General features: G+C 42.4%; 1 protein-coding gene across 5 annotated transcripts in view; it reads left to right on the top strand.

Moving 5' to 3' along the window:
* Window positions 1-1,440: 1,440 nt before the first annotated feature.
* PCDH11X (protocadherin 11 X-linked) overlaps window positions 1,441-21,948 on the top strand; it is a 420,711-nt gene continuing 400,203 nt past the window's right edge. For 4 of the 5 annotated variants that reach the window (XM_030967927.1, XM_030967925.1, XM_030967928.1 and 1 more), the window contains exon 1: window positions 1,441-1,931. The gene's annotated coding sequence lies outside the window, so the exon portion shown is untranslated. Of the gene's footprint in view, window positions 1,932-2,921; window positions 3,372-21,948 lie in introns of all 5 variants that reach the window. The other variant, XM_030967926.1, reaches the window with a different exon arrangement.

Here is a 21,948-nt window from a genome sequence, read left to right as displayed (position 1 = left end):
CCCGACCCCAGCGCTGCCCCTCCCGGGGAGCGGGGTCCGGCTTGGCCGGGACAGCCCGGCCCGACCGACACTGGAGGCCGCCCGGGGGCGACCCGGGGCCAGCGCTGCTCCCCTCGGCGGCGGGTCCCCGCCGGAGGCTGCGGCACGACCCCCCCGCCTCTGTCGTGGTCTCCCGCATCCCCGAGCTCCGGCTCTAAAGCGGAGCCGAAACGTGCGGGACGCCCGCCCCACCCCGAGCGCCGGGCACCCACCAAGCCCGATCCCGAACACCCAGCATCCCCTGAACCCGGGCACCCAACAACCCCGATCCCGAACATCCAGCATCCCCCGAACCCGGGCACCCAGCAACCCGGAACCCGGGCACCCAGCATCCCTGAGCCCGGGCACCCAACAACCCCGATCCCGAACATCCAGCATCCTCCGAGCCCGGGCACTCAATACCCCCGAACCCGGGCACCCAACATCCCTGAGCCCGGGCACTCAATACCCCCGAGCCCGGGCACCCAGCATCCTCCGAACTCGGGCACCCAGTACCCCCGAACCTGGACACCCAACACCCCCGAGCCCCGACACCCAGCACCCCCGAGCCCGGACACCCAGCATCCCCCGAGCCCAGGCACCCAGCCCCGCCGCCGGGAAGGTTCCGCTCAGCCCCGGGCGCTGTCCCCCCGCCGCCCCCGCTCGGAGCCTTCTCGCGGTGCCCGCTCGGCAGCGGGAGCGCGGCTCGGCCGGCGGCGGCTCCGCTGCCATCCCGGGCTGCGGCGGGGGCGGTCGGAGCGGGCACCGCGGCACTGACGGGCTCGGAGGGCGGCGGAGCCGGGGGCGGCAGCTCTTCCGCGGGCACGGGCGCTCTCCCAGCCGGGGACAGGCTGAGGAGCGATCCCTCACATCCCCTCTCGCTCCTCCGCCGCGGCGGAGGGAGGCAGGAACGCAGCGCCGACGCTGAGCTGCCCGGCGCCCCGGGCTGCGAGCGCCGCGCCGCGCTCCGGTCCCGTTCCGAGCCCGAGCGCCGGTTCTCCCCGCTTCTCCCCTGTCTGGGAGCCGCCCGGCGGGCAGTACCGGAGGGCGGGGGGCGCCGGCGGGGACTGGGGCCGCCCCCCGGCGAAGCGGCGGAGCGGCCACGCCGCCGCTTTCGGGGGATTCTCCGAGAGGAGCGGGCAGGGCGGCTCCGGGAGGGGGAACCCCCCTCGGCCCGGCTATTCGCGTCCCCGGCGTCGCTCCTCCTCCTGGCGCTGATGTCAGCCGCGGGGAGGGCCGGCTGGCAGCGGCAGAGCGGGGCGCGGGCGGCCGCGGCAGAGCCGAGCCGGAGCCGCCGCCGCCGCCGCCGGGACAGCGCGGGCTCCGGGGCGCCGCCGGCAGCGCAGCCCGCGCCCCCAGGGCCAGCCGGGCCAGCACCGGGCCAGCCCGCCGGGGGGCCGGGCGAGCGCCCAGCGGCGGCGGCTGCCCCGCGGGGGGACCCGGCGCTCCGGTGTCCGCAGCCGCCCGGCCAGGGAAGGGCTGCCGGGCTGCGCTGCGGAGCCGCACCGAGTTCAGAGTCTCTCCGCGCAACTTGGGTTACGCGGCCGGACCTCTGCGGACTGGTGCGGGGCTTCCAGAGCGCGATTGCCTTTCCATCGTCTCGCGGCTGCAAAAGCAGATAATTGACTAAATCCAACAGAAATAAAACAAACTCAGCCTACCTAAAAGTTAGGATACCTTTTTTCCCCCCCTCCCCGTTTCTTTTACAATTTTATTCCCTATGTGGAAGTCGTGTGTGATTCGCGCTCGGCACACTGCATGGGAAGAAGCGGCTGGTGCTTTGGATCGAGGATTTGCTGTTGCAAAGCGGTCTAACTTCCATGCAGTGAGGCAGCCTTCACTACTCTGAACGCCTTGATAATGTGCTGAGGAGCCCATGTAGATTGGCATCTTGTGCAGAGAAGGCACTTAAGGTAAGAAGGGGGCTTGGGGAAAAGGGGGATTTTCTTTGATATCTTTTCTGTGATATCTTTTGTCCAGCATCCCTCCCCCGCATTGGAAGCAGAGCCTCAGCGGTTCATCCAGAACAGTATGGATAGGCTGGAACCGATCAAGTAAAATGAAAGTCTGCTCCCGTGAAAAGTGCACGGAGCTCACAAGTGATTGCAAAAGCTGTATTTATTTTTAGTCTGGTAGCACAGCACGGCGAGGATGTGTGCTCACGGCGCGGACGCTGAGCAACTCGCCTAGCTCAGGAATGAGGAGATCCGCGGGCTCAGTCTCCGATGGGCAGTTTGCATTGGCTGCTGCATTTTGTTGAATGTGTACCCCCCGCTACCTCCCTAGAGCATCCCATCAGCCTGTTTGATTTGTTGTTTTTTGCAGATATAGTGCCTACTATCAATGAGAGGGGGTGAGGGATGCGAAAAAAAAAAAACCAGAAAACCCCATATGGAACATTTTATTGATGTGATCATAATCCTGTAATGGAGATTGCATTAAATGAGGATTGCATCAAAATGCCAGGCTGCTGTGGAGAGCAGAGAAAGCAAAAACTATGCTGGATTGTAAATGAAGTTCTTTGATTGAAGGATTGTCTTGAACCATGAAGGGATGTCTGTAAGCTTAAAGTTGCTGTGTATGTGGAGTACTGGAATGGGATGCAAACCAGATGAAGCTGAAATGTGTTTTAATTGACTCAGGCTCTGGATACAGTTAGAATTGGTTAGAGGCATTGCAGTGATGCCCAGTGAATTCTTGGTTTCAGCTATGGAGACCACAGAAAGGCAAGGAGAGAGCAGAACACAGAAAGACAAGGAGAGAACGTGATCGTGTGGGGAAGGGGAGGATGGTTTGTGACTTTTGCCATCGTGGTACAGATCTTGCAGCCTGCTGGCTACAGGCAGAAGCCTTGCAGGCGATGTGGAAGGCAGAGGATTTATTTCTTTACTCTCCTTTTGCAGCCTGGGTGTAGTTGCCTGTAAAGTAGCTGCGAGGTGCATGGCAAGAGGCAAGCAGGGACCTATTTGCCCTTCTCGGACACTGAAGGAAGCTGAGGTTGGGAGAGATGCAGCCGGCTCAGCTGATCCTGCCTTTTTGAGCTTGAGTTGATAATACATTTTGAGTAATTGTTGCTGCTTATCTCAATCGGCAGAGGAGGGGAGAAGATGTTCAAGTTTATTGAACCGAAGCAGAGCTGAGGACAGTAGATTCTATCAACTCACCCTTGCATTCTTTTTGTGCTCAGTTGTATTCTGGCATAGAGAACTGAGCCACAAAGAGCACCTTCTTCAAGCCTTACTGAAAGGAAGCCTAAAGACAACAAAAAAGATTAAGTGAAAGATAAATTGTAACTTTTTGCTTGTCTGCAGTGGAAGTAGCATTGATCTGCCAGATTGCACAGGTCAAAAGAGGTAAGATAAGGAACAAAGTTGTTTATTTATTTATTTATTTACTAACATTCCCACACACACAAACAAAGTTGGCGTGTGGAGAAACATCCCAGAGCAAGGATGGACCATGGCTGAGCACCACCTAAGAAACTGACATAAACAGCAGAGAAATTCGTGTGAGAATCCTCAACAGTCCCTATCTGTAACTGCAAAAGAGTTGGTTAAATGCTAATTTGCAAACCAACCCTGAATAGCTGATGTTCTCAGAAGGAATTTGTTTCCCCATTTGTGTACAGAATCTCGGGTAACATCTCCAGAACTCAGTCTCTCTCTTGCTGTGTTTTTGGCATAAAGTTGAGACGGAAACACTTATTTAAATAAAATGAAGAAAAGCAGCATAAGCATGTTGAATTCCTCTTAAGCATTTTATTTTGGCAAAGGCAACTTTTCGTGAATTGTAAGAGATAGGTTTAGAATATTCATGGCTGAACTCCAGGGAGCTTAGTGTTAGCTCAGTAGGCAGAAGGTTCTTTCTCTAAAGAGGTATCTGGAAAAGACATGTTTAAATTTCAAGCCATATTCAGTAGAGACTGTTGGTTTCCACATTTTAAAATCATATTTTTATGCCTCTTAGGGGAATGATGCTTAATCTGGGCAATAAAGCAAGTATTCCTAGCTTGCCTTTTTAATGGAAAGAGTGTTCTCCAACTGTACTTCTGAATGTCCAATACTCCAGATTTTACTCTATTTTTTATCAAATAACAGCTGTGGAAGAAATTTTGTCCTTTGAAACGATGGTTATCCATGCAGATCTTGGTGTATATTTTTGCTACAGAAGAACTCTACTTCATGGCTACATTGTTCATTCTTGAAGCATTTCTTTAAACGTGAGCCTCTCTATAGTTAAAGGATAATTTATATTCAGTGTAGTACTGTCTGCACAGTGGAATTGGCTTTATACATCACAGCCTCTGCAAAAAAAGAGATCAAAGATCTGAACCTGTGGTCCTCTATTGCATTTGTATTCTAGGTGGACTTGAGTAATCTCATAGTGGAGCCATTCACGCTCCCACAGTTAGGAGTGTGTCAGCCTTTCCATTAAAACACCCATTTGCTTAGGAATTTAATAGCTGGTTTTGAGGACCGGCTCCAAGCTTAAATTGGAACATTCATACAGTAAAAAGAAAAAACAGATATCCAAAACAATGAAGTCTAATAGCATTTGGTACTGTTGAGCTTATGGAAAGCTTAGCAGGCAACAACACCTGTATGAAAAAACGAGAGGTTAAAAGGGAAAGAAAACCTGGAAAAACCTTTCAAAAGGCCCTTTTGGATCCAGGTGGGTGTTTCTACCTGAATTTCAAAGGACCCTGCGGTTGTTAAACCGTCAATAGGACTTTTCTTAAAGGAGGACAGCACTGGCTCCAAGCAGGAATTAGTCAGATCTCAGTTCAGTTTCACACCCTGTCAGAACTAATGCCTTTGGCACTGATCCAGGTAGTTCTTTGGAGGGTTAAGTTGCAAGAACAATAAACCCCAAACCTTGTATTGTAACCCATGAAGTTTTCCTTTCAATGAGCCAAAGAGAACCTTTCACTTTTGAATAGCGCTGATTGTCTGACCCAGGTGTTGGGAGCCTTTGGGGGATGCTGCTGTGGCTCTCACTTGCCAGGTTGCTCACCTGAAACAGCCAGCCCGGTAATCCTGCTTCCCCTCAGCTGACTGCCGGCGGGGACAACGGCAGAACTCCTTTGTCTAAAGCATCCCAAAGCCTTTTCCTGGGATTACAGATACATGCAGATCCAGGAGTACAGTTGCTCATGCTACGTAATGCCAGTGTTCAAGGAGCAGGTTCAAGATGCAGCTTCCTGTATTCTAAATATTTTTGACTGGATGAAATAAATGAGTATTGTTTGCCATTTACATAAAAATTCTTAAGGGAGATTAATATTCTTCTGTCCCAATTACCTCTTTCTGCAAAGAGTTTGCTGAGGAAATTTGTGGCAGTTGCCTTTCTTTTGTGAAGTAGCAGTGACCGTGTCTGTCTTGGGTCTTTCAAAACTCATCCTCCTTACAGATACACAGGGAGTAATATGATGTCAGGAGAAGTTAATGTGAAAATTAAAATACAGATGAAGAACACTGTGGGATTTAGTCTGTGGACACAATCAAATCATGGTAGTTTTAACAGTAGGTAAGAAACTGTGTCACAATTAAGTATTCTTTTCCTTTGAAGTCTGTTGTCATTGTGTTTGATGAAATCCTGTTAGAAATTATTTCTGACACACTTCGAAAATAGATGATTTCCCATAGATTATACAAGATTTAGCTTTCTTGATCCAACATATCCTGAGCCAAATCTTCCTGCAATCTGTGGAAAAATTCCTACTGGAGCAGAGCCTTCCATAACTGCTTTTTGCCTTACATTACGTACATAGTTTAACTTCTGCCAGTCCTTCAGGAGTTCTGCATGTCCATGCGGTATTGAAGGCATTGCTATGGAGCAGTTTTGCTTGCAGGGGTGGCAGAACTCAGCCAGTTTTACTACCTTTTCAAGGAAGCTCTTTTTAAATGGTTGTTGTTTTCCTTAATTTTAGTTGCAAAGGGAACCTAAGTAACCAGACAATCAAAGAGCCAAATGCGTTGTTAGAGAGACAGATTAATGTTGAAGTCACTGGAGACTTCCAAATTCAATAGTGAAACTACAAGCAGAGGTGCCCACTGTCTTTAAAAGCCATTGCTGGGGGGTTTAATGTGGCAGTTCCCTTGCTCAGAAACTTCTGCTTTGTCTTCCTGCCAAGGGAACATCTTGCCTTGTGTTCTACTTTGATGTGATATGGTTGTTTGGGGGAAGATTTTCTTCCTCCAAGCCAGTCTAGAAATAAGATGTCACTGGTGATGTAGTCTGTTTGCATATCAGTGTTTATCTGTTCCATCCTTAAGGACATAGTTTTATTATTGTTGTAGGAATTTAATTAGTAATTATGTACGCTCGACGCTGTCTACTGAAGTAGCAGGAAATACATGCTAAAGGGGAAAAAATCAAGTATAAGTTTATAATGCTTATGCACAGCATATTTCATTTAACCAACCGTGCCATCTTGTTAAATAAATAAATGTATATGTATGGAAATGTATGATGTGCTGGATCCGTGCTCTCACACGTGGGCACACTGCAGCCACATGCACTCATGTTTCCAGCTGTAGTCCCTGGCACAAGACACAGGCGTGCCCACCCCAAGGAAAGTATGGAATGCTTGGGGAAATTATGAAATGCTTGGGGGATGGCTGAACTGCATCAAATGGAGCATAGGGAACAACTATAAAAAAGCCACTGTCTCCCTCCAGCCTGTAACTCAGATTTCATTAGGTCATTTTATTTTTTAAAATAATCCTCCTGAGAAAGGAGGTTTCATGACTGAGTTTCATCTCTGCTAATGGAAGGAATCATTTAAACCCATGTTTAGTCATTTGTGCAGGTTCTGTGATTGCTTTTGTAATTATAAAAGTTTGTATCTCCCTGTCTCCTGAGAGGTGTGGAGCTGTATGTCCTGACAGGCACACAGTTACCTGGATCTTTGTTTTTCCTTGGGTGGGATGGTATTTTTCTCCCTGAAATGGAGCCTAGCTTCAATGGGAGTCATCATGTCAAGGTGCAGGTTGGATTCACAAACTGGAAAGAGATTTTCCTAGGACTCGTGGGATATTTCTGATGAAAGACCTAGACTTGTTAAATAGCCAGAGTGCCATAGCATTCCCTAAAGAAAAGTGCAGAGGGACTCTAGTGGTTGGAAATTCCATTAAATGGTGACTTTAAAGAACTGTAACATGCACACATAGCTCTGAACTCAAATGATTTAGGGCCTCAGTGTAGTAGTTTGTTTAGATTATAGTTGCTGTCAGTAATTTATAAATATATGTAGGATACAAGGATGAAACTAAAGCTATCATTAAAGGGAGTAATGGCTTCACTATGTCAGCCATTTAATTGACCCTTGGAAAGTGTACATGGCAGTGTGTTGTAAATCAAAATCAGGAGTGCAATGCAACACAGTAACAATTTTGGGGATGAAAATTGGGGAAAGAATACATAAAATTCATTTTCGGTTCATCTCCCTACCTTGTCCTCACTTGAGGCTTTCCGGAATGAACGGATTCCAGCGAAGGGTTTTGAAATAGTTTCTGGTAATTGGGACTGTCCTCCAGGAGATCAGTGCAGTGCTTGTCAGCTGAGTGTACATCCAGAGATCTCTGTTTAAAATTCATGTTCAGGAGACCTGTAATTTAATGACTTATTGAAGAAAATGAGATATATAAAGTAAATCAAGAGTTTTGCTCTCCTAGCTTGTTACAGAGGCCTCGTCCTCTGACCAAGGGGCAGCTCAATTGGCAGTTATTACTTCTTTATCTGCTATGATTCCACCAGAAACTTCAGGAAAAAAACCCATTCATTGTACATGTGCAATTGTTTATGGCATTAGTGAAATCTGAGGGGGGAAAGTTACAGAAGGGTCCTTGAATTCTGGGAAATAAGTGTATTAATTGTATGAAATCAATATGGAATAATGATGACTAGGAAAGTAGAACTATCATGAGATTTTTGGTATTCACATATTCCCCCACCCATATATAAGCCCTTTAAATAAATCTAGAAGAACACCATAAACCAGACTTTCTTAGCAAGAAACTCCTTTAAAATCCCTCTTTAAACAGTTACAGAATTATTGGCCATCAGTTACAGTTATTTGATTTTTGACAACGTGCTCATTCAAATATCAGGTTGTATCTTGCACACTTTAGATTTATGCACATAGAGAAAGAAAACCATTTTCATGAACTGCACTGGGAGTACGCTAAAGCAGAATGCAAAGTATGTTTGAGATCAGTTCACAGAACATTAACTTGAGGTGTTTCAAGCTAGAAAGGGTGAGAAAAAAGACACTTGGCATATCATTAAAAAAAAAAAAAAAGTTGACCACTTAAAAAAAGTCTGAAATCAAAGACTTGAATGCTTTCAAAGAAATGTCTCACTTGTGTCTCTGGTCAGAAGCAGTTGTGTTCTGGCTGAGGAATGAGGTGGGATGTGCTGAGCGCTGGCAGCCCTGTGAGCAGTGAGCCCTTCTGGCTGTGTCTGTGCTGAGCCATCGGCGGCTCTGAGCAACCTGAGCTTGTGTGCAGAAGGGACACCTCCCTGGTGCCTAAATACCAGGGGCTCTCCAAAGAGTTTTGTGTTTTAATGGAAGAACTTAAAAATTGCTGCTTTCTTCCATCCCTGAAAACAAGGTAAATTGAATTTACTACTGCTCGCTCTTTCTTGCCTTCTAAATTTGACTCAACTATCTTTAAAATAAATTTGTTATTTGAAGCTGAAAAGTTGATGCTTTGATGGCTGAGTTTGGGGCCAATGACTTATTTACTATTCTGTGTTTTGTGGCTCATCAAGTGGTTAAGCATCAACCAATCAGTCCAGGTAACGCAGTGGAACCCTCAGCACTGGACAAAGACATGGTTACATATGGGACAATCACACTAAACAATACACAAAAAAAAGAAATACACAAAAAAAAGATTCTCTCTACTTTCCATTAATCTAAAATTAGACAACAAACAGAAGTTAAAACACTGAAGGAAGTTTATACAGAAAAGAACTGGCTGAAATTTACCTGAATTTATGATGAAAATAATTTACTTTTATTCCTGAAATCATAGATTCCTTGTAGAATAGTGGCTTAAATCTGAAATCCATTGTATCATCCATTAGGTTGAAGAAAAAGGTAAATGTGCTGGTAATTTTTTTTATGCTAGGACAGTATTTTTGTGATGGCATTGCCTTCCACAGCTCGCATTCAGTAGGAGGTTCCTGACAATATGAATGGAATTTGGCTTCAATTCTGTTTTTTGAGTAGTGCTCTTTGGAATCAGGGGGTAGGGAACTTTTAAAATACAAAAATAAATCTTAATTAAGCAAGTATTATTGCTCTTTGGGACTGCTTAATATCATCTACTGGGTCAGTTGTCCTGTAGCTGCTTCCTTTGGCTATTTTTTTTGTCTTGTTGGTAATTGTTCAACATCAGTGGGAAGACATAAACCCCAGAATATTTGCCTGTTAAATTTGATGAAAACTTTATCTGGCTTCATAAAAATGCCATTTGCTATGAGTCCCCTTAATGTCAGTGTTTGTGCTTTTGTTGTAGTGCACTTAACAAGAAAAGAGGATTTAAAAAGTAATGTCTGAATCCAAAATTGTGCAACGTGCCTCTGCAAAAATTGTGGAGAGTCTCAGTTCCTTACATGTAATTCATTTTGGCAGGTACAGTACTTCTGGGCTCTATTGTATTATAAATACTTAAAAAAACAAGCATTGAAAGGAATCACTGGAAAAAGGTTTAGAGTAAGTGATTGAGAAGAGGCTGGCAGGTGTGGCTAGTGCAGGATTAACTAAATTCTGGAAGTGCAGTCACTTCAGAGTATCGGATCTGTGTCTTGATTCAGTCATTACTGAAGCAGAAATCACTTTGCTGATCTGCTGAACTGCGAGACACTGGTTGATGGAGACACTAATCAGCCAACAGAAATTGCTTTCTGAAAAATTCGGGATGCTCCAGTGATTAAAGGGATAACTTGGTCAGGACACCTCTTTAGGTGCTGTGTAGGTGGTTACATGTACATAGGAAACTTATGTAAAACCGTGGCACTACAAATAGGTCTTTTGGAAACCTCTAAGGGGAAGTGAAGTGGAAATGATGAAATTTCAAGATGCTCTTGGAAACAGCTTCAGTGCGTTACTATGGTAGTAAAATACCTGTTGATGAGCCTCACAAAAGTTAGTTGTGCTCAGATATTTCTTAGTCTGAGGGATGAGGGAATTAACGTTTTTAACAGACTGTTTTGTGATCCATAAGACCAGTTTTAGGATGATATCCATCATTTTGTAAGCCACATTTATGGCAGATTTTCCTCCTTGCCTTTTCTTTTTTAATATTCTTTCACTGATGTAGTTTTTACAACCTCAGCCATAACAGTTTTGGAGGGAGAAACGTCAAATCCTTTGTGGGTTGGCAACAGCCATTTTCCTTCTCAGCTTTTGAAGGTCCTACTCAGTTTTGTGAAAGACTCTGGAAATGGGAGCCCTATTTGAAGCCCCGTATTTCCATCAAAATGAAGATTTTCCTGCTGTCTTTGATATCAGTGTGATTTTAGGCTGAGTTCTACATGCTAATTTGCACTAGCTCCTTGCCATTTTATGTTTCCTCAATGTAAAACCTCTATTCATTGAGTTTCCTGGTGATTGGAAGTGCTGCAAGCACATTAGATAATCTTGGTAGTAAACCAAAAGAAATACTTGAAGTGGATTCTCCTTTTTGCTCACTACAAAAATGTTCACTTAATATACAGAAGTATCCTTGGAAATGTTCAAAGCTTGACCCAAGGCCCTGGGCAGCCTAATGTAACTTAGAAGCTCAAAGCAGGTTTGGCTAGACAGACTCTCTAGAGGTCTTCCAGTCTGAACTTCCCTGTGGCTCTATAAAAAGACATTGACTCCTCTATGTAGGTCACTGCTTTTTGCCTTGTCTCAACTGTGATTTTTCACTCAAATTCAGGAGCTTGCTCTGTCCTTACTGTTCTGGTTGTTCAGGTGGAGAGGAGAGGGGCAGGACAAGGAGAGAAACCGACTAGTGAGCAGAGGGCTGTTATTTTTGGGTTGGTTCTCAGCACTGGTTGCTATTCCTGTCTCACAATGTGCTATTTGGTGTAATTTTGGAGGCCTCCTTCAGCTGAGGTTCTAGAGACAAGGCTGCCTTCAACAAGTCATCTCTTCACTTTGTGCAGGGCCCTTCTGAATACAGGTTGAAGCACTGCTTTTGATCTATAAAATTCTTTTTAGTTTCCTTTCTCTTTCCGAGGAAACCCTGCTGTTCGTTTTTGTTCTTCTTTAAAGGCCAACTGGAAAGCAGAAGCCTCAGCTTTATTAGCAGAGCTGAGGGCAAGAGAACCAGAGACTGATTCTTTTCCCTTAGTCCTACAAAGCTTACGTTAGTTGACATTCAGAGCTGTAAGACAAACTTGTTAATTCGGTTTTTCCTGAGGGTTTTCTGGGGTGGACACATTAGCTGGAGTGTAATTTTGTTTGTATTTGTGAAGAGTGTTCTGCTGATGCTTCATGTTGATGGTTTATTGCTCTTGACTACAAGAGTGACTGGAGGTTGATTGGCAGATTCCCTACAGAAAAATGCAAGAAACGCAGTTTCTAGAGAGGGACTTAACAATGTATGACTGGGAGGATACGAGAATAAAATCAGTTTGAGAATAGACAATGCTTTTATGGATAGAAATTTAAGTACTTTGATTAAATATAATAAAAGATCCCTACAAATGAAATGAAGAATAATAAAAATCCTCTAAAAAGGATATTTATGGTTACAGAAATTCTAATTTATTTGTTGTTTTATCATTGAATTATTTGTTAAAACAGGCAGTCAAACAAAAATTGTTCACGGGAAAGCAATGAGGAAGGTGCATGAATGTGAGCAAGCATTTCATGATTTTTGGTTTTTAAGGCTTCATTTCTGGTACTTTCACTTACTTCCCATGCTGTCTGTCTAACATGATGTCATTGTTTTGGTTTTTTTTGTACATCTAAAGGGATCATAATACTGCCTATTCTAAATTTAGCTGAAATTTAGATTAAAAATTACTTCCGTGGGTTTGTGTTGGTTTATTTGGGCCAATTTTCACTGAAAGCTCAGCAGAATACTGCAAGTACTCATTCAGTATTTTCCATCCTTGACTCTTGCTGTACCATTTTGTTTCTGCTGTCTGCAAAAGAACATTTTTCCTTAAAAAAATACTTAGGTGTTACTAAATATTTCAGTAAATGTCTGCTGCATGCAGTTGGTTGGACAATTATGGACTGTTTCCTTCAGATTCCATTGATGAAAGCTGCATAACCTAATTATTTGTTTATCGTAATGAATGTGTGGTAAAGGCTGTATTGCCTTTGTACCATTAGACACTCTCAGCCTGATATTTTCAGAACCCTGCAGATGTGGATTTTAAATAAATGAAAAGAGCAGATGGCGTACAGGGAAATCTTTGGTAGGCCAAGAAGGTAAATCAAAGTTTCCCTGAGTTCCAGGAGGTACCTTATGTAGGGACTGCTTTTCCATTACTAGAAAATTTAATAATAAAGTGTTGATTTACAAAATGTTGTAGAATCTCCTAAACATGCAGAATATTCTTTAGGAAAAACCTGAGCCATAGCAGGAGATCTGAACCGTGCGCTCTGCATTTTAGAATGTAGTTTAACATGGGGCTTAGGCTTGCTTTGAGACAATCAACCCTGATGGTGCTGAATATAAAAAATGTCAATATAATTAGTCATCTCCAGCAGAAAATAATTTTTGCCATTTTTTCCCTGTGTGGAGGAGGGGATGAACTGGTTTTCAGTTACTCTTTATCATTTCGGTTTCTATTTTTGCCGCCGACTGGGAACATTTACCAATTACTTTTATTCCATCTTGTATTTAGAGATGGGCTATCTTATGAGATAAAGATTTGGAACTGAAATGCCCTGGTGAACCAGAATGAACTGATGGTAATTCAGCAAAAGCTACTCCTTGTGTGATGGTCAGGAATAGGACACAGAACTGTCCATGATCAGCTTTGGGTATAGAGTGAGCTACTTACACCACTCCAGTCCTAGTCCATGCTCTCTTTGTTAACACATTGCAAGTGTTCATTGTGGAAACTTTTTTATATTAAATGTTCTGGGTGAGGTACATATATATGAACTGTTTCTGTTTTGTTTTGCATTGGTGCAACTGCAGTAAAATTATGCAAATAAAAGATAGTACCCAGAAATTCAAAACACAGATAGTTGTTCTGATCCTCCCTTGATTTGAATTACCCTAAAAAAATTTTCAAATATCCATAATTTCAAGCATATCTAGGCAAGAGAGTGTAATTTAATGTATAGTTGCCATCAAAGATACCATGTATGGGCTCTATAACCACAGGGAAATCACAGATTTTCAATTTCCCTTGGAATGTGTTCATTATTAGAAAGCGTTATCAGAGTATTGTTTGTTGTAGGAGAAGAAAATCCTGTTCAAGTTTTTAATGAATCTCTTGAGAGAGTCATCAGATTTACAGGTTAAAAAAGCTGTAAACATTCTACTGGGAGCAGTCATTAAAAGGAAGATGAATGTGAGTGATCTGCACACTTCTTCTGAAGCAGAAGCCCTGAAGATGATTTACAAACCAAAAAGCTGTTTCTCTTTAAATGATCTGTGTTGCTGCATTGTGCAATGAAATACAAAGTAAGATTAAAGTAAGTCTGTTTGCAGAATCAGAACCAGATTCACTGTTTGGAGAATTTTTTAGGTAAGACTACAATGATCTGAGTTTGAAGGGAAGAAGCCTGAGATAAATGTTTCCTTCATTTCTAGATTACGAAAAGCAGTGAAGTACCAGAAAGACCCCTTCCTGCATGGATAATCAATTTGGAGGGTCTTTTGTTCTGATTTCCTAAATGAAATAAAAATTAATTAATAAAAGATTGAATAAATAAATAAAAAAAAAAAGGAAAAAGGAGTTGCATTTTTTGGTAAATCTACAGGCCTGGTTAAAGGTTTGCCTTTCCACAAGGCACTTTGTACCCTTGACTACTTGCTCAAGCTTGACTGACCCAGCAGCAATGCTGATAAAAACTCATCATTTGTGACTAAACTGCTTCATCATTTTTTCTTATCTGGAGTATTACAGATGCAATAAAGGGAATGGTTTTGAATATACCACTGCAAGATAAAAGGCAGATAAGTATTTCTAAACTTATTTTTCAAAAACTTCGATCCTTGAAAGACTTTAATTTCTTTCTAAGATGCCACTGAAGGTGTTTTGTAGCCAAATATCTCCTGTTTCTTCAGAAAACTCCAGGACAGGAATGGGAAGGACAGTTTTGTGGTACTTGGGGTGCATTTCTGGCATTGGTTTTCTTTAGTTGGTGTAGCTCCTCAGTGAAGCACAAATGCTCTGAAAACTTGGAGAATAAGGAAACGTGAACTGTGTCCCACCCGCATCTGTTGAACACAACAGTGGATCCACAGCCACTCGGCTTTCCAAGAGGTCACCCCCTCTGCAAATAATATGCATCACAAACTGCTGTATTCACAGAGCCTCATCATTATGAACAGGGTGTATTTCAGCTGACACTGCCATTCACAACATCATCTTACCAGTTTAGTACACAACTGCCAATCTGAATTTATTGTCAGACTGGAAATAAGCAGGGCTCCAAAGTAAAATCACCATCACACCAAGAGGATTGATGCTTCTGCTGAATTTTCTTAATATTTTGTAAAGATTATCTGCTGCTGAGTAGTTTTTTCAAGATGTGTGTATGTGCATTTTATTTTATTCTTTTTTTTTTTCTATTAAAAGCCTGTGTGGGCATATGTATATGCATGGACATGCTGTGGCCATAAAAGCCATGATTTATGTCCTTGGTCTAAGCTGGACATTAAACTTTTGGGCTTTGGGCAAGCTTCTTCATGAGGCAGACCTAATAAAAATCCATCTCTGACCTGGCACATGTGCAGAATCCTCTTGAGCAGACTTCAGCCATGGCATTTGTAACAGCGTGGCTGACCAGAAAGGTAAATCAAGACAAGAATAAAGACTTCAGGTCTGCTCTTGCGTAAGACTGAAATATCACAAAATGTAAAGGAATGCACTCATTCAGGCAGAATCGTTTTTGTGATGCAGCCTGTTGGTGGGAGGTTAATGAAAAAGCTTTGTGATGTGTTTGTACTGACGTTGTGTTTGGGTATATCTTAAATACCAGTGGTGCAATGTTAGATCTTATGTTCTTTACATTTCTTTTTGCAAGCATTTACTTGTGGACTGTCATTTCTCTACATGAGTAGAAAGCATTTTGCCAATTTTCATTTTCCACTGCCACCCTTCTGTGCCTGTTTGTCTCCCACTGACTCCTACTTTTCCACAGACATGGGCCCTAAAAGGAACATTTCTTGCTAGGAAAGCTCATCGTGCCAAAAGATGATTTGCACTCCTAGAACTCTTTGCTTCACAAAGGCTTGCAAGATGTTAGGAAAGATGCCAGCTAGTGCACAGACAGTTTGGCTCTCCAAGCCCAGCATTAAGGTTAACAAGTTGTAAATAGCTGCATGTTGCCATTATCTCCAAACCCCGCTGCTTTCAGGACACCATGAGGGCCATAATAAGAATGTTGTTCATTGCTCGTTGTATTTTTCTTCCTTCTCTTGCCCAGCACTTACCAAAGAATAAGGTTTAAAAGTTGGACAGCTTGTGATGGGGACTTGATGTGATTCTTTCATCTCACTGACCAGTGATTTACTGGTGGAACTCTGACAAATGGATCACTGAGATGAGGGGAAAAACTGAACCCAAACCTGCCAATGGTTTTTTAAAGAATTATTTATAGGAAGGAATCTTGGAATTAAAAAAAAAAATCCCTACAAAAATAAATACGATGTTAAGAGAGCTGAATATATTTACAGTATCTCGTGTAAACTTTCATATATGTATAAAGCTTTCTTGCAGCTATATAAATCTGCACATCTTGATTGATGTCTTTTCAGCTGCACTGACTTATAAAAAACATGGATTGTATCTAGCATATGCCACTCAAAGTTACAGTATCTCCTTTTTCAGACATATATAAAAATTCAACTTGGTGCATTTAATGAAAAAATATTTTCAGTGTTTAGGAGATGCTTGCTTTGCTTTGAGAATGTCTAATGTATTAACTGTTCCATGAATGCGCAGTGAAGCGGCCAACTTTGAAAAAAATGATTAATTAATCTTTATTAGTACTTTTTCTTCATGCAACAATCATTTCCTGACCCAGGAAAAGTTGTTCTGTCAAAATGTGGAAATCTATGTGACTGTTTCTTTCCAGCATTGGTCACTGAGACACGCTAACCTTGGATGTGCTGTGAAAGAAATGAAGCCTGATGTCATTCTCCTGTTAGTGTCTGTCTGAAAACACAGACAAAGAAGAGTGAAATTGCTCCATGCAGACACAAAATAATAATGACAGTAGTAACAGGAGTGCTACACCAGCAGTACTGGTGGCACTACCGCTGGACAGGTGACCCAGCCAGGAGCAACAGGATTCCCATGGTGATTTCTTCCCAGGGGTTTTGGATGTATCAGAATAACAAAGAGAGAACAAGCTGGGCAAACCTCAGTGCATTAACTTTCTGTGTCAGCAGCTGGGGATCATTCATTCATTTATTCATTCATTTTTGCCCATTTATTTCGGAGAGGTAGGAGGGATGGAGGAGAATTCATCGCATTACCTGGGAGCTGTGTTGAGTGTCTGAGCTGTGTCTGCCCTAAGCCTTGTAAATTTACAGAGGGAACGAATCAGAGTCTTGGAGGAAATCTCCTGGATGTGATGACTTGGCTGTAGAGGTGCATGGCTGGAACTGCACAGCACTGAGATGAATGTGCTGCAATACGAAGGCAAAGTGCCAGGGTGAAGGGAGTGTGCTCACAGAAAGTGTGGCACTGGAGCTTCACAAAAAAGAGAGGCTTTGAGGCGAGACACTGAAGTACTGAGGAAGAAATCAGAAAGCCTCAGCTGTTTTGCCAAGCTATCAGGGAACACAAACCAAGATAAAACATTAAATCCTCCTGGAGAAGCACCCAAGTGCTGAAGGAAAATGCTAAAATGTGCAGATGGAGTTGATGGTTCCTAATGCAGACTGCTTAAGAGGCAAAAGCAGAAGTGCAGAGTTAAATAATGTTGAACAGAGGATGCATGGAAGCTGTCAAATTAGGTTTTTTTCTTTGCAACTAAGTTTTTGGGGAAGCTGATGTTGTGATTCAGTCTGGCTTTGATTGACATCCTGCTTATGGCAACATCAGAGGATTTATTGGTGTTTTGGTACAAATGGGACACTTTACCCAAAGCATAGGACAGGAGTACAGAATTCTAGTACAGAGAACTACTGTGTTTTTACTATAAAGTTATATGAGGAATGCAGAAATGTTTTGCTCTATATAAGATCCAAAGGGGGAGATTATTTTGGTAAGAATTCCCCTCAGGAGGATTAAATTCTGCAAAATCCGACCCAATGACACTGACATACCTCAAGTTCAAAAGCTGGCATGTTTGCAGGTTTATCATGTATGAATCCTCCTGTCAAAGGTCTTCATGAAAGGTTATTCTAGTCTACCCCATTTCATTTAATTCCTGTAAAGTCAGTGCATACTAATTCAAGAAAAGGGACTTGTTTTTAATATGTCAGAAACGTACAGTTTCTTCAATATTCATCTCATGAATATTCATGTATTTTTGTCAGTATGTCTTCATTTCAGAAGTAGTTAAGGGACTATAAGATAGATGGTGTCCTGTGAGTGGTGTGGAAATTTGCTGAAAGGAAATGAGATGCAGGGTTTAGCAGAATGGGAGACACAGCCCTTGTAGCTTATTTTCAGGCAAAATGTGATGGACTGTAGAAAGGGCGAGGACAGGTTCAAAATTCAGAGACTCAACTCAGCCCTGAGTAAACTTGTCCCACTGCAATAATGGCTGAGGAACCAGAGTGATGGCAATTTGCGTGTGAAATTGTATTTCGGTAAAATAATGCACGTTTGCCATGGCTCAGTGCGCCTTGTAAGAGAACACTGCATGTACCACACACGTGGTGCTGCCCATGGAGTTGGTTAGAGGCCATTTCACTCTGCTTTTACTTCATTAGAAATTGCTCTGTCTGCACTTGTATAAACCATTGCTGTATGCAGGCACTGCCTCAGACTGCCAGCAATGCTTTTTTCATTGTTGCAGAGCTTTTCTGCGGAGATAAGGCTTTTAGTTTGATGTTTTAAGAGCCTGTTTATTCTTTTATTTTGCTTTAGTTTAAAGGTTTCACGGTTCTGATTAGTGTGCCAATTATGAGGATGACAGAAATATTGCCTCACCTGACACCACCAGGGTTGTTTCACTTTTCTTCACCTGTTTATTCAGATAGCAAATGACATGCACTTCCAGAGGACACAATATCTCATGTTCTGTGCACATTCTGACAGATTGGACAAAACATCGAGCCAATAGGAAATATGGAAAGTGCATGTTGATTGCCATCTCCCATAATGTTCTTTTCATGGAATAAGAGGAGAGCTGCCTGGTGCAAGGTTTTCACATGTTCAGAGGCTGAATCACACAGATGTGTATGGAAGGATCCCTCAGAATGGAAAAGAATGATCTTGGAGCAGCCAATTTTTTCCCTTTATCCTTTGAGTGTTTGCAGTGTTGGTGTATAGCACTGAACATGTTGTAACTCCACAGACACTGGAAATTTGGGGGAGAATTACTGGAGATTCAGAACAAAATTTGTACATGATCCAAGTTTCCCTTGGGCAAATACAGCGTGTTGGAAACTTGGGAAGAGTGTATGTTATGTAACCAGGCTCAGTTTCACAGCTGATTTAGAAAAAAGGGCATTTTGCTTCCCAGAATGAGATCTGGGGAAAGAAATTTTATCTTGATCAAATGCAGCAGCTGCTGCAGTTTATATTCAAGTGTGATGCAAATCAAGCCCCCTTTTCTGCTCTGTTCCGTTCTGCCCAAAGAGGGAACCATTGTTGGTTTCTTTTTTTCAGAGAACTGGTCTGTGATTTGACCTCAGCAATTACAAATGATTAAAAAAAAATAAGATATACAAGTTCTGGAATATTGTAATGAAATATATAAACAGTTTAAAAATACTTAAGTGATGATTCTGTGTTGTAAGAGCCAGCTGCAGAGTACTTATAACTGGAGTATGTTAAACCATTTAAATATTCCAAACATTATGTACAACAGATCTTGTACTAATTCATTATGAAAACAGCAATTTCATTTAATCATTTATTAGCTATTTATAAGGTGTCTGCATATCAAGTATGCATACAGATTGTTGTTCTACCTGGCGCCCAGTATAATGCTTGCCTGTGCAATCACGGGTGATTCTTTCTGGGGATCATTGTTCTCAGTTCCTCCTCACCAGCACTTGTGGTTCTGAGGTGTGTGTGTTTAACAGAGTAAATGAGTCTTTGTCCCCCCAAGAGGGGAAAAAACCAAATTGTTCAGAGCAATACCCAGCCTCGAATGTAAGTCAGTCACTGCTCATTTCTGTTCACTTCTGGAATGTGCCTTTGCCACTGTCACCATAAAGACAGCAAAGCAAGCTGCCCAGAAACTCTGTACAATCTCTGTCCCCAGAGGTTTGCAAGATCCAACTGGCCAGAACCTGAAGCAATCTGCTGTGAATTGGGTACTGACACATTTCAGTGCAGGAGGTTGGACTGTGGCCCTGCCCAGGGCTGTTCCAACGGGAAGGATTCACTGACTTCCCAGGAAGTCCCAGCGTGGGGCTAAGCACAGTGCTGTTAGTTATCTGTTGTGTTTCCAAGGCTGTTAAACACAGTTTGATTGTAGCACGCCATGTTGGACCCTGATGAAAAAAGAAACACATCCATATTGCAAGCTGTGCAATACTCTGTCATTCTGCCATGGTGTGTCCTGATCCTTGGTATTTTCCTCACACTGCTGCAGTGCCTTGGGGTTTTTTCATGCCTGGCACAAGAATTTCAGCTTCCCCCTTGTGATAATTAGTTTCTTTGGTGGGTCTTACTGTACTGTAGGTGTAGGTACCACAGGATCCAGCTCTTATTATTGAATCATCTTCATTATCTGATCATTAAAGCCTTGAGAACCTTAATCAAGAATTTGTCACCAAAGTTAAAATATATCCAAGACTCCCAAATCCTAGAGCCATGACTCTTATCTATGTCCCATCAACATTTACTATTTAGGAAAGAGCAGTGTATTTAACATCATGTAATGCCATAAATGCAATATAAATAATAAATGCATAATGTGCAAAAGGGAACATGCAGCCACCTTGCTGAAATGCACCTGATGAGGTTCAGAGAATTCTTTTCCATGCCTGGCCATGACTCTCTGCCTGCTGCACAGACCAGGATGGGCACTAAGTTAGGTGTGGATTGAACATGACTGGTGAAATTCCTAGACACTGGTAAAGTTCTACCTAATGGGATTGTTTATCACATCTGGTCTTACCCCTGAAATGAGTATGTGAGGATTGGAAGAGAATTTGTAGGTCACCCCACTATATAGTCCTTTCCATAAATGTACTTGCAAACCATTTAATCTTATAAAGTGTGTGGAAAAGGGATAAGATTTTATTGCAAAAAATAACTTTCTCACACACCTCAGAACTTTCATTTTTTATTTTTCCCTTTCCAAATAGATAAATGTAAAAATTTCTCCTGCCAGCAAAGAATTGATAAACTACTGAAGACTTCAGATTTCTAGCTGATTCCCATAGTGATAGGTTGCTTTATCCTATTGGTGTTAAAATCCTGGGTGCAAGTTTTTAACACTGATGTATTTGAGGACAGCTATATCATGTTAGGTGATTCTCACAGACGATGAAAATGTGAATTATTCACAGAGACTTGGCATTGTTTGTGATGCTCTATGCCAGTGCACCTGCATTAGCTCCACTCTTTTTAATACCTGTGTTGTTATCACTTTCAAATCTGAGTTCAAGTTTTGTTGTAAATGCCTGTATTCATGGTTGCAATTGCCTTTTCTGATCTATAGATACATACTAACACATAAAAAGTCAGCAGCTGATAAAATTAAATGGCAGATAAGGAAAGCTGTGAAAAGCCTGAATCTCAAGTCACACATCAGTACCTGTGGGCCTTCAAAAGGGTGGCACAAAATGGCATTTAATCAAAATTAATATCATTACAGCAACAGAAATTGAGCTAATAAAGTATTTCAGGGATTATTGACAGACTGAAAGGAACTGCTGCTTGCAGTAGTCAACAAAACTCATCTGGCTATTAATCACCAGGAATACCTGCAATGAAATCCTCATTGCTGTTATGACTTGATATTGTTGGATACATAGTGTAGATTCTTTTTGCATAACAAACATTCATTTGCTGTTTATTAATTTTTTCAGTGTTTGCTCCTGAAATATATTTCCTAAAATAGCACAGAGGAAGGAAATTATCTAAAATTGTCTACAAGGGCTTGTATGAAGTGCTGCTTTTGCTGCTGCCTAGAAGAAATATGCCAGTCAGTAACTGACTCCCAAACCTGGCTTAAAGTCAACAAGAATCCAGCAATGATGATACCAAACAAAGCACAGCAAATAAAAAATCAAGGTTCATAAAAATATTTGTGTAACAACTTGCCTGGCACCCCAAAGAGAGCTTTGCCTGGAGAAGTAATGTCATTTCATGTATATTTTGGTGCTCAAAGTTTGATAAATTCCTTCATTTATGCTCTTTTTCCACCAGTGCTCTTGCAGTGACTTAAATGAAAACTGTCTTTAGTGTTACTTGGTGTAACATTAACTTCCAGAAGCCCATTGCCTGAATTCAGAATGAACTGCTCCTTGAACGTGTGACTGCCATGAATTGGCAATACTTGGTTGTGGGAATTATGGAAGGAAAAGCACAGAATGCTGAGTGCTGAGATCCTACAAGTGCAGTTTGGGGACCATTTCCAGGCAGTGGGAGTGGCTC

The sequence above is a fragment of the Camarhynchus parvulus genome, chromosome 4A (assembly GCF_901933205.1).
Source record: "Camarhynchus parvulus chromosome 4A, STF_HiC, whole genome shotgun sequence".
Taxonomy (NCBI): domain Eukaryota; kingdom Metazoa; phylum Chordata; class Aves; order Passeriformes; family Thraupidae; genus Camarhynchus; species Camarhynchus parvulus.
The sequence above is the reverse complement of the archived record's forward strand: the minus strand, read 5'-3'. Positions and strand labels throughout refer to the sequence as shown.